The sequence below is a fragment of the Notolabrus celidotus genome, chromosome 23, assembly GCF_009762535.1.
Source record: "Notolabrus celidotus isolate fNotCel1 chromosome 23, fNotCel1.pri, whole genome shotgun sequence".
Taxonomy (NCBI): Eukaryota; Metazoa; Chordata; class Actinopteri; order Labriformes; family Labridae; genus Notolabrus; species Notolabrus celidotus.
In genome coordinates, this window is record NC_048294.1 from 6,322,872 (window position 1) to 6,335,350 (window position 12,479).

Below are 12,479 nucleotides of genomic sequence, written 5' to 3' on the forward strand. Positions count from 1 at the left end.
AATGCATCTTTTTTTTTGTTGTTGCAGCAGGAAATGCAGGGGAATGCAGAAAGCTGCAATGCAAAACTATTAAAGCAGCTGAGATGTTTTAAAGTTAAGTCATATCTGTGCGTTAAAGCATGAAAAATAGCAATTTTTGAAGGAGGAGCAGATTGAAGATGTAAGAGGCAGACAAATAAGGAAACATACTAAAGGTATATTTTTGTATAAGCACAAATGTTGCATTTTTGATATAAACCGAGTTGGATGTTTAGTAACAGTTCAATTATTAGTTCTAAAAGCAGTTTTTGGTCAGTCTAAGGTTTTGTTCTGCTATCAGGTAGTTCTGCCCACCTACCTAGGCTGTGCCCAGCCTCTCAACCAATGGCAGCCAGGATCACTTCCAGCATCCAAAGACCCCACATTAGATAAGCGGTCAACATAATGAATGGATAAATGCATATCTTACAGTATTTCAATTGTTTTACACATATCAGTTAAAATTAAATCTAACATATTAATCAAGTTTTATTTATATAGCACCTATGAACAAATCCAATGTAATTCAATGTGCTTTACAACTATTCAAAACAATAAATAAAGAAATGAAGAAATAAATAAGTAAATGAATGAATGAATAAAAAATATATATATATTAAATGAAAAATAAAACATGAAAATTAAAAGTTTAAAAATAAAAAAAATCAATGATTAATAAATAAATACATAAATAAGAAAATGAATGAATGTATTAAAAAATAATACTTAAATGAAAAAAATATATATTATGAATGAATAAAAAATAATAATTACGAATTAAAAACATTACAAAATGAATGAATGAATAAATAAAAAAATACACATTACTTACTTAATTAATGAATAAATGAATAAAATATTAGAGAAAATAATGGTAAAACACACTACATATTAAAAAGCAAAAAAAACTTTTGAAGTAAGGATTATTGTTCACCAACGATAACAAAATATATGAAAAAATAAGTTAAAAAAAACAAAATAACAATAAGAATATTAATAGTTAAAATACATACATTTAAAAAAGGGGTAAGGATAAAAGTTGAAGATAAGATAAATGGTCACTATGGTGGACATTGAGTAGCAGGTCAGTAAAGTGTAACCAGGTTAAAAATCACCATACTGTGTTTAACTTGGTGGTACGGTGACATTAGGTGGTTTGGTTAAAACAGACAGAAATAATATAAAGTTATGTTGAGTTCAAAATGGTTCAAAATTTGTTATAATACAGTTTAAAAAGCTGTTTTGTGTTTTGACTTAATAGAGTAAATTATAACATAAGTTTTAAAAGATCCAGACATTGTTGTAAATATTGTGGTTTATTTTGAAAAGCTCACGGTCATAAAAGGAAGTGATATGTGCGAATACGAGAGATGCTGCTCTTTGATTAGTTGAGGTGATGACTTGACAGGTGTGCACAAACAGGAAGTGGTAACCTCAGCTGTGCATTTGCTTGATGTTAAAAAAAGTCTGTGAAAGTTTGTGCAAACAAGTGTGAAGCTGATGTTGTGGACTTCCTACTCACAAGTCGGTAACAAGAAAGTCATACTTCTCATTTCTGAGCAGCTGCAGACATCTCTACATGATTTATGTCTCACATTTGTTCATGTGTGTGCCTTTCCTGTACCTGTTCATGCACACCAAGCATGTCTGTAGCATTCATTAGCCAAGTGAATGGAGATTAGCCAGCAAGCTAGTGGCTTTAGTTCATTGCTGCTGATGTGGAAACCATGAAGATTTAACAGACACTACAGTGAGCTAACAATACATTCAATCATGACTGTGAGTTCACTGCAGCAAGCTGGAGACTTGGCCTGTCAGCCATGTGCCTCACCTGCACCTCAGACTGTTTAAAGCTGCAGACACCATTGAAGCTGGAACACCTACCTGCCACCTTCTTTTTCTCCTGAGGCCTAGAGACCCTGCAGATTGGATTCAAACTCTGGAATAAGGTACCACTGTTTCATTTTCTGCTCACCTGAGTGAAGCGGCCTTAAGGTCTGAGTGTCCCCACTCACAAACCTGGCATTGGGGCCTGCAGCAGAGGCTTTTAATGTGGTTTAAAGCTGCTGTGTGTGTTAACAGAGTGAGCACAATAAGGTTAAGTTTGATTTGGGGTTGATATGTGTCTATTGTGTGATTAAATTGTGAGAAAAAGGCTAAAGGGGAAAAAAAACAACAATTATTTTATATACTTTTAAAAAAGTAAATAAGAAGTTCTTCATTTTTGAAAACAAATTCCAGTCTGGTATGTTGTTATTGATTATTAAAAGTGACCCAAGACATTAAAAGTGTGTATTTACGCAGAAGAAATACAACTTTTGAACAATCCTTTTATCAGTTGTTGTTTAAAAGTTAAGAGATTTAGAGAACCCGTGGTCCTTCCCTGAATAAAATGGGGTTAATGGGCTACAAAGGTGTTTCCAGTGAGTCAATGAAATAACCCTGTGTGATCAAGAGAGTATAATTTGATACATGTTGAACTAATGATTATAATATTAATAACTATATTTGTATAGCACCTTTAAAAACAAGCAGCTATAGTCCTCATCGCAGAGGTCCCAGGTTCGACTCCCGGCCGAGACCATTTGCTGCATGCAGTCCCATAGACTGTATAAATAATGGACCAATCGGTGGCTGAATTTTCGGTGAATCCCTATTGGAAATGCTGAACTCAACCAAACTGCTGTCGATCAAGTGAGGTAAAGAGGCGGGCTTTGAGCCTCCTCGCCAACAGCTACAGTGTTCCCGCCTGTCAATCAAGTCAGCTGTGCCTCTCATTGGAAAACTAATAATCTCAATATCTTTGAAATTGCTGCGTCATGAAAAAATTCACCCCTGCACAGTGTGTGCTGATCGAGAAATGAGCTATCCAGACTACACTTGTTTTTTCTACCAGGATGTAAACATGTTTATTTCTGCTGTAAAGATCGGCTTTTTTGAATTGGTGTGTATGTGGTTTTTGGTACTTCCAGAGCCAGCCTCAAGCGGACACTCGAGAAACTGCAGTTTTTAACACTTCCACATTGGCTTCATATTTTGAGACTGGAGGTTGCCTCTTGGTCTTCCCCCTCTCTCTACTCCCCACATTTCCTGTCCCTCTACAGCTGCCCTATCAATAAAGGTAGAAATGCCCCGAAAATATAAAAACACTAACAACGAAAAAAACAACAATAAATGTTTGCAAAGTGCAAGCATGGCAGGATTTGGAAGACAAAATCAACCTTTGAAAGACAGAGAGGAGTGTAGGAATTCTAACAATGCAAAAAAAAACACAACGTAAAAATTAACATGAATAAATGTAAATTAATCAGAATAATGTGAGTTTTTAAATGAATAAACAAAAATAAATAATTAAATAAATTAGAAAAAAGATAAATAAATAAAAATAAGTAAATAAAAGCATTAAGGGACAATAAAACGATTTTAAAAATGGGTAGAATTAAGTCCTCAAAGTACAGATAAATGTCTGTGTGGATCAATATTGAGAAGACTGTTATTGATGCTTGTACATTAAAGAAGAATCAATGATTGAATAGCATGAAGCAAGCTTACTGAGTGATCAATAGTGTTACAAAAGGAGGAACTGTTAATGTTAAATTAAGAATATGTTTAAAAAAGTTAGTATTTTTTTATTATTTAGACTTTTCCTCTTCATTCTAACGCATGTTATCTGAACATGGATTGTGATTTGTTGAATCTGTTGAAATCAGAGGGTTGAGTGGCGCCTGTATCATCTTAGATCACAGATTGAGTTAAAATAAGTAAGTTATTCAAGCAGATAAAATTGTACTGTGAAGGCCACAAATCACCATAAAATGTTAAAACCAGTGTGTTGAGTTTCTTTATCAGCAGCTCTGATAGCTTTGTTGTATTCTCCCTTTGTGTCTGAGTTACCTGTCTGCTCTGCTCTGCCTCCTGCTTTGGCAAAAGATGGCGCTGAAGGCGAGGCAGAGCCTTGATTTATTGAGGAGACTAAGCAAAGAACTATACGAGTCCTCGTTGACCTCGGTGTGCTTCCCTGTTTGCTCAGCTGTTCTGAAAAAAATTCTCCAAGGTCTCATTGTTTTTGGTTTGTTGAGTTTATGTCTTTTTCTGATGGTTTCACATTTCACTGATTTACTTGCTATATATGTCAAACCTTTTTTTTTAACCCTAAAAATCCCTCAGCTTAGAAGTCCTTAAATAATAAATGACATGTGCCACAGCTGAATAGTTATGTAAGAGTGTTGTTACAGATAGGTCAATTGATTTTTCCAAAGGACTGTAGCAGCACAGCTGATTTGTTGATCAGTGACATAATATGTCCATTACAGCTGCACCATTACCATTAAGCAGTGATCCACAAGTAAATGATGGTGGATGGAAAGCAGTTAAGTCTGCTGACTGAGGAGTCTATAATGATATTAATAAACATATGAATGTAGTTTTAATATGTCAAGGAAACTGTGCAGGTGACATTTTAATATGTTTTCTTCATCGATGAAGTGATAAAAGATGGATAATTATCTTTATACATAGTCAAGGCATCACATCCAACAATGAACATAAAAACATTTAAGCACATAGAGAGAAGATAAAGAAATACTAAGGTGCATACAAATAATAAATCAAAGATGTGGCTCTAAGGCTGAAAATGTATGCCCCTCATCGTGATCAAAACTGTGTCTGAAATTGACCGCTTTATTTTGAAATGCACTTTATTTTGAAGTGCACTTTATTTTAAAATGTACTTTATTTTCGTGCCGGCTCACCCACTCGCTCAGCAAGCTGCGCAAGTGGGAGGTATTTTCTGATTCAGTGCTCGTCTCCCTGTAGGTCGCCGGTGGGTGGGTAATCGCCGCACCTGGGAGTACTCCGCCATTCTCCCAGGTGTATATATGATCTGTCAGTCAACTCGCTCTCCCTCTCTCTCATCCTCTCTAGGGCTGTTTTTGAAACGGCCTGCTTCATACTTCCTACAAATGTAGTAATCAGTACGACATCCGGGTAGTTTAGGCATACTGCAGATTTTGCTCTTTTTCACATACTGCATAATGCTGAACTTTGGCCAAATCAGTAGGCACTGCTAGTATAGTAGGTGGTTTCAAAACACATAAAAACTCTGTATTTTCAAAGGTATTAAACTTAAGTTGTTTTGCCCAAATAAGGACATGGCTGACTTGATAGACAACAGGCACCCCGTAGCTGTTAGCGTAAAGGCCCGCCTCTTTACCTCATACTAGCTTGGAAGAAGTTAGGTTGTGTTCAGCAATTCCAATATGGCACCCGCTGACGATTGGCTTCAAAACAGCGCTTCAGAAACAGATGGGTGGCGTCACGGATACTACGTCCATTTTTTATACAGTCTGTGGTTCTCACCCCAAACCAAGGAGGGTTACCTCCAATAATTATATCTACTTTAACTTGTATAACATATATGTAAAAAATGTTGTATTGTTGTAGATTGCCAATGCTAAAAGGGAACTCAAAGGAGTGGCAACATTTAAATCCGCTGAGCTCTTTAAGGACTCAAAATGAAGACGATTGTCCAAAGTCACCATTTAAAGCTTCAACAAAAGAAATATTAAAATGCAAAGGAGCTACTGTCTCTGCAGCTTGTTGAAACACAACCCAAAAACGCTGATTTCAATATGAGGAATGCATCTGACAAGGCAAATAGTCAATCATGGTTAAGAATTTCAGGAGGGGGGCACCGTTGGCCTAGTGGTATAAGCATGCGCCCCATATACAGAGGCTATAGATACGACTCCCAGGCCTTGACCATTTGCTGCCTGTCATCCCCCACTCTCTACTCTCCACATTTCCCGTCTCTCTTCAGCTGGCATATCCATTAAAGGTGAAAATACCTAAAAATATAACTTATTAAAAAAAAAGTTAGGGTTGCCATTGGGGTGGCCATTCAGATTTCAGGGGTTCAATCTATCAATCAATCAATCTTTATTTGTATAGCGCCAAATCACAACAAACGTTATCTCAGGACGCTTTTACAAACATAGGAGGTCTAGACCACTCTATGTCAAATTATGAACAGAGACCCAACTTCAAGACAGGGTAAGACTCAGTCTGACCCCACCTTAATCCATCATGAGCATTGCACATCGCAGTATTTAGCTAGTTACAGTGGTGAGGAAAAACTTCCTTTTAACAGGCAGAAACCTCCAGCAGGACCAGACTCATGTTAGACAGCCATCATGCCTCGACTGAGTTGGGTCTAGAAAGACAGATAGAGGGGAGTAAGAGAGAGAGGTGATAGTGATGAGAATGGGAATGGCCACCCCCTGGCTCCGCCTCTGCTACAAACGCCAAAGAATTCCCATTAGAACTGATTTACTTCTACATTAAGAAATTTCAAAACCATCTTTGGACTCTATAGCTCATTGTGGTAATGGCAGTAATTGTCCTTTGGTTACATTAAGGCTGAGAGTGATGCGCAGTTACTCATGTGGAGCTGTGTGGCTGATTTGGCAGACGTGGGCAGGTCGTACGTGTTAGCAAGGCAGCTACGGCCTCTTGCTAGTTTCTATATACATGAACTTACTTGGAGTCAGCATTTCCAATATGGGGACTACCATTTGGGCTTCATAACACCCCTTCAGATATCAGTGAGTGACATCACTACGTCTGTGTTTTATACATCTATTTTTCTGCCTCCTTTATTTAAACATATATCTCAATACTTGTTACTTTAATAGAAGTTTATGGTACAGTCACTGTAATATAGCTCAGCTTTTCTTCAACACTTCAGCACAGGAAAAGGTTCTGCCTGTGTTATTTGGTCTTCGTCATCACTGTGTTGTTTTGTAAGCATTGAAATTGCTCCATAAAAGTAATAAATAAGACTCTATGCAAAGTGCACAGTCTTAAATTCCCTCCTCAATTTGAGTTCGTCCTCACACCGCCTCTCTCTTTGCAATGCATCATCTCTTGTGCATGGGAGGATTTTCCAGACGGCAAAGACAAACATCCATACAGTACACATCGGCAGAGTCTGCCTCGCAAGGATTGTTGCATCACGCAGGAGTGCTTCTCTGCAGCTGTGTGGATGTGAAACAAAAACCACCATTTCTACACTGCTCCAGAAGGTGTTTTATTTCAGGCTTTAGAATCTGAAAGACGTAATACTTTTCTTTTTTTTTCTGTCTCCTCTGTCTCTCATATCTTCACCGCACAGACTGGAGCAGCTGAAGGAAAGCTACGACACTGCAGAGCATCATTCATATGCAGCACTCAGTTTAAGGACTGCTCTGTTCTCCCTGCTCGCGCCTATTGCCGGGTGTATTGTGTGTTTATGTATCTATCAGGCCAGGGCTACAGCATAACATTTGAATTGCAGTATGTGGCTCCTGGTGGTCTTAAAGATCAAGGTTTAAGTCAGGGATTTATTTATGCTCTGGCATGCCAGATTCTCTGCTAAAAAACCCAAAGAGATCTTAAAACTCTGTTTCGTGCTAGAAGTGGCCGAAGGGAAATTTGACAAGCTAATAACACAGATTTGACATATGTAGCTTATTAACTTGAGAACAGTAGCAGTTAGCTCTTTCCTTTAGGTGTTAAAAAATCCTGATCTGTAAAATTTGACAAAGCTAATGAAAAAATATCAAATTTGATGAAGGCAATTAAGCTAGCTTTAAATATGACCCTTTATAACTTTAACACCACCAGACATCAAGGAATCTCTTGAAATTTAGTTCTACATTCATTTTCAAACTGACAAATTTTACAAAGCTATAAGCTTGAAAAAAAAAAACTACATTTGTTTTTCAACAGTATTGAATCCAAGACTTGATCCATAAGGCAACTGGACTGGTAGAAATTCTTGAAGACGTTTCACCTCTCCTCTGAAAGGCTTCTTCAGTTCTGACAAAACTGGGTCCAAAGTTTTTAAGGCAATTCAGCTAGCTTTAAATATGACCCTTTATAACCTTAACACCACCAGGTATCAAGGAATCCCTTGAAATTTTGTTGTACATTCATTTTCAAACTGACAAATTTTACAAAGCTTTAAGTATTGAATCCAAAGCTTGATCCATAAGGCAACTGGACTAGTAGAAATTCTTGAAGATGTTTCACCTCTCCTCCGAAAGGCTTCTTCAGTTCTGACAAAACTGGGTCCAAAGTTTTGGTCAGAACTGAAGACGCCTTTCGGAGGAGAGGTGAAACGTCTTCAAGAATTTCTACCAGTCCAGTTGCCTTACGGATCAAGCTTTGGATTACCATGACCTGGATGACTGAGAACCTTCAAAAACAACAGTATTGAATAGGGATGTGCGTGTTTAGTCATCCAAACGATTCCACGTTGTCACCCCCGTCAGTTGGTACCAGAATTACCAGTCGAAAAATAATTGGAATTTTTCTTTCAAATGCCGGTCATAAGCATAGACTGTATAAAAAATGGACGCAGTATCTGCAAAGTCACCCATCTGTTCCTGAAGCACTGCTTTGAAGCCAGTCGTTGGTGGGTGCCATATTGGAAATGCTGAACTCAACTTAATTTTGTCCGAGCTAGCGTGAGGTAACAGGTAACTTTTCGCTAACAGCTACAGGGTGCCCGCATGTCCTTATTTGGGCAAAACTCGTAAGTTTATTATCTTCAAAAATAACGAGTCATAAAAAAATTCTCCCCCTGTACAGTGTGTGCTGATAGAGAAATTAGCTACTCAGACTGCAAAGATTGTCTCTTTTGAATTGGTGTGTATGTGGTTTCCTGTATTCCTGCAGCCAGTCTCAAGTGGTCGGGTGATGAACTGCAGTTTTTAGCACTTCTGCATGGGCTTTGTACTTTCAGACCTGAGGTTGCCGCTTGGTCATATGTTGTGTCTAAGCTGTAGAGCAGCCACCTGTTACAAGTCAGGGTTGAAGCTCCATTAATGGCCACCGCCAAATACTTTAATGCTTCCTGGATGTAAACAAGCACAGACTACAGGTAGCATTTGTAGCACTATTTTTGTCTAGAGACTGGAGATATAGTTGTATGTTGGTCATATCTGGTTAAACTGGCCTATAACCACTTGACTGGAAAAATGTGTAGCCAGCACAGGCATGTGGACATCAGCCTAACAAGGTAGACCAGAGGCTGGTGGTGCTAGCTCTGCTAGTGTTAGTCACACTCAGCAGACCAAATTGACACCGGTTATCTCCAGACTCTGTGATCTTACATTTTTGGGGAGATTGGTCCCTTGGGAACATCTTTTTTTAAGTGGGGGAGGGAATTTTTGCCTTTAATGGACAGGACAGCTGAACAGAGACAGGAAATGCGGGGAGCAGAGAGTGGGGGAAGGCATGCACCACATCTTCAAGGCCGGGAGCCAAACCAACAACCACAGTGACGAGGACCTCTGCCTCCATACATGGGGCAAGTGCATAGACTGCTAGGCCAGTTGCACCCCTCCCTCGGAACATCATTAATATCAAACTCACCAAGGATCACAAATCGTCCCTCCTGTTGGAGGTTGAAATATCCTAAACCTTAGATAAAGCTAATTAAGCTTGCTAAAAATATTAAGCTTTTTATTGTAGATTGAGTTCTGTCTCTGTAATCTTTGTATCACCTTTTCATGCATCACATGGTTTTCGTGCTTCTTTGTGACTTGAGTGTGTTTTGAGTATAACTGAGACAATGGAGGCTTTTTCTAAAACACAATAAAAGAAACATACCCAGCTTAAACAGCCATGCACAGTGCTGCAGTTGACATCCTCTTGTGTTTCCTCTCCCTTTTAGATGTGATGTGATTTAATCTGATTCCATCTGATCTGATCTTGTCGCTCCTCATCAACAGTAATCTGGAATATTGTCTGCATACGTCTTAATAAAGACACTGAAAGATGCGGAAGACAAAAGGCACACAGCCGTGGTCTTATCGTGTGATCACAAGAGACATTTTGAGGCTAAAGCTCATGTGGTTCAGTAAACATATGAAAACCCAGCTCTGAATTATGGACGCACCAAAACAAGACCTTTAAACAATGATTCATTTTAGCTGCAGGATTCTCCTCATGAATACCAGATCAAACTGTTTGCATCATCCCTGAATAAGATATTGAAAACGAAGGTGAGGCAGACTTTGTGAAATGATCTATCGTGACTCCTTGAACAATGCATGATGACCTTCGGCTTTTATGTTTGGTTAAGCACACAACGGACGCTTTGAGCTGACACAGACATTTTGAGAATCCTTTAACCCCTCTCTTCTTTCACGCAAGTCGAGTTTCTCTCTGCTTTCAGATCAATATTATAAACCTCAGCTTTGAGAGCTTTGCTTAACTTATTGATCCCTGATTGGAAAATTGACAAAGGAATTGATCCTGAAGGATAAAAAAAAGAACATCCCCCAAGGGAAAAAAACAAAACCTCAGAGTGAAAATTTCAATACAAAATGTATGTTGAACAGGAAACCACCAATACACGTGGAAATCAGTATTACGTGACTGACTTTGTTTTACAGCTTTTGGAGTACTGATCACCCCACTGTCTTTTCCCATTCACCTTTCCCATTATCCATTTGACACCAATCAAGAAGGCAAGTCTAGATGGACCTCATCCACTCCTCAACCTGGTTATGTTTGGATGAAGTTAATTGCACAAAAACTTAAATACATGCTTATTTCAACCAGGGGCGGAGCCAGGCTTTTCTGACTTGGGGGGCCAAACTGGGGCACTGACACTGTAAGGGTGGCCAGGCCAGGTAAATAATAGAGGCTTACTCCCAACCTAGGGGTAATCTTATCTACTTTAACTTCTAATGTAAAATTACTGAAGCGTATTGCGTTCACATGAGAAAAAAAAAATTCTACTCTGTTTTTCTGAATTAATGATTACTTATCTTGGAATTTCTGAATTAAGGAGTTACTTATCTCAGAATTATGAAAAAAAGGTTTTGTAAAAAAATAAAATCTGCTCTGTTAATCTGAATTAACGACATACCTCTATCGTAAAAAATCCTGACAGCACGTCAAAGCCACACAAGGAAGTAAACATGCCCCGGTTGTTCAGTTTAATCCAGTTTTATTTTGCTCTGGGTTTAATACATTGGGAGATACTAGTGCCTCTAAGTAACATAGATGGTATTGTGATTAGCTTGTCAACTTTGCGCAGGCACCTCAGGACTTTGCAGCTGTTTAGACGTAAGGCCTGTGCTGAGAAAAATCGAGCAACTTTTTTTTATTCAGAAAAACAGAACACTTTTCTCATAATTCTGAGATAATTAACTCATTAATACAGAAAAACAGAGCAGATTTTTTTTTCTCATGTGAACGCAATATGCTTCAGTATAAAATAATCAAAAAATCTTAAATTCTTTTGTATAATTTCGAAATTAGAACTGTTAGTTGACAGAGTTGCAACATTTAAGTCTGCCAAACTTTAAGATTCTTTAAGGACTCAAAAAGATGTTTCTTCAAAGTCACCATTTATAGTACCAACGAAAAAAACACTAAGAAGCTACTAGCAGCCTTTTGTAACATGACCCAAGTGGTTCAATTCAATATAAGTGTTGCCTCTGACAAAGTGAAAGACAACCATGGTTTTAGCCCTTGGGATTGATTAACTGATATAATTACCTGTCTTATATTGATGAAAAATCTACTGTAATCATATTCTGTTTGTGTAATGAGGTTCCAGTGATTGGAGCGATGATGACCTTTGGCTTTTGCCTTTTCAGTGCAATTTTATTGATAGTTTCATTTTGCATGAGTCTGATTGAATTAATGGGACAGCATACAGTATATTTACATTACTCTCACAGTTGCTAATGTAGGAATTAAAGTGTTCAATTGATTCAATTATATGCGTTACGTTTTATGCTAATTAGCTGATTATGGACTATGTTACTTTTGTTTTTAAAAGGAACAAGGAAAGTGGATGAAGTTGGACGCTAGGATAACAGTCTACCAATTCCACCACTGAGTTTACCCGTCGTTGACGTGATGGAGGGTGACAAGGGCGACCATAAGGACTACAGTAAGTTAGCACTGTGAGCTAAAAAAAAGAGCTAACTGTTTTATGTGCTGTGTGCTTTGGGCTAATGTTGCTGGCAGATGCTAGCCAGCTAGCGTGATTTGTGCTGTACCATTCTGTTTCCATTGCAGTCTAAGAGGAATTTGCTTTAGCTTGAGTACGGTAAGGTACACAGTCATGCCTACTCATGGCTGAAGTGTTTTGTGATGCCTTTATGTGGTGTACTTGATTTGGACGCTTGTGGATGTTTACTTTCTGTTGTTGTGCGTCAAGCGACGTAATTTCACTTCTACACCTGCCATAACTCGATCACATTGCCTGTAGCAATTCGCTGGTATCAATCATGGGGCTTTATTTTGTTGCCGCCACCTTTAGGACCGTCGTAGTGCCTTCAGCTGGTTCCAGTGAAAGGTCGCAAGACAGTCAAAAAAACGCGCTATTCAATCAAAAAAGACATCTAGATTTGGATCTTTATCTAACCTCAAAGTGAACCGCAGACTCCACTGAA

General features: G+C 38.3%; 1 long non-coding RNA gene across 3 annotated transcripts in view; it reads left to right on the forward strand.

The window, feature by feature from the left end:
* The first annotated feature begins 1,439 nt into the window (after positions 1–1,439).
* LOC117807341 overlaps positions 1,440–12,479 on the forward strand; it is a 117,870-nt gene continuing 106,830 nt past the window's right edge. For all 3 annotated transcript variants that reach the window (XR_004629951.1, XR_004629952.1, XR_004629953.1), the window contains exons 1-2: positions 1,440–1,967; positions 11,861–11,974. This is a non-coding gene — a long non-coding RNA (uncharacterized LOC117807341). The remainder of the gene's footprint in view (positions 1,968–11,860; positions 11,975–12,479) is intronic.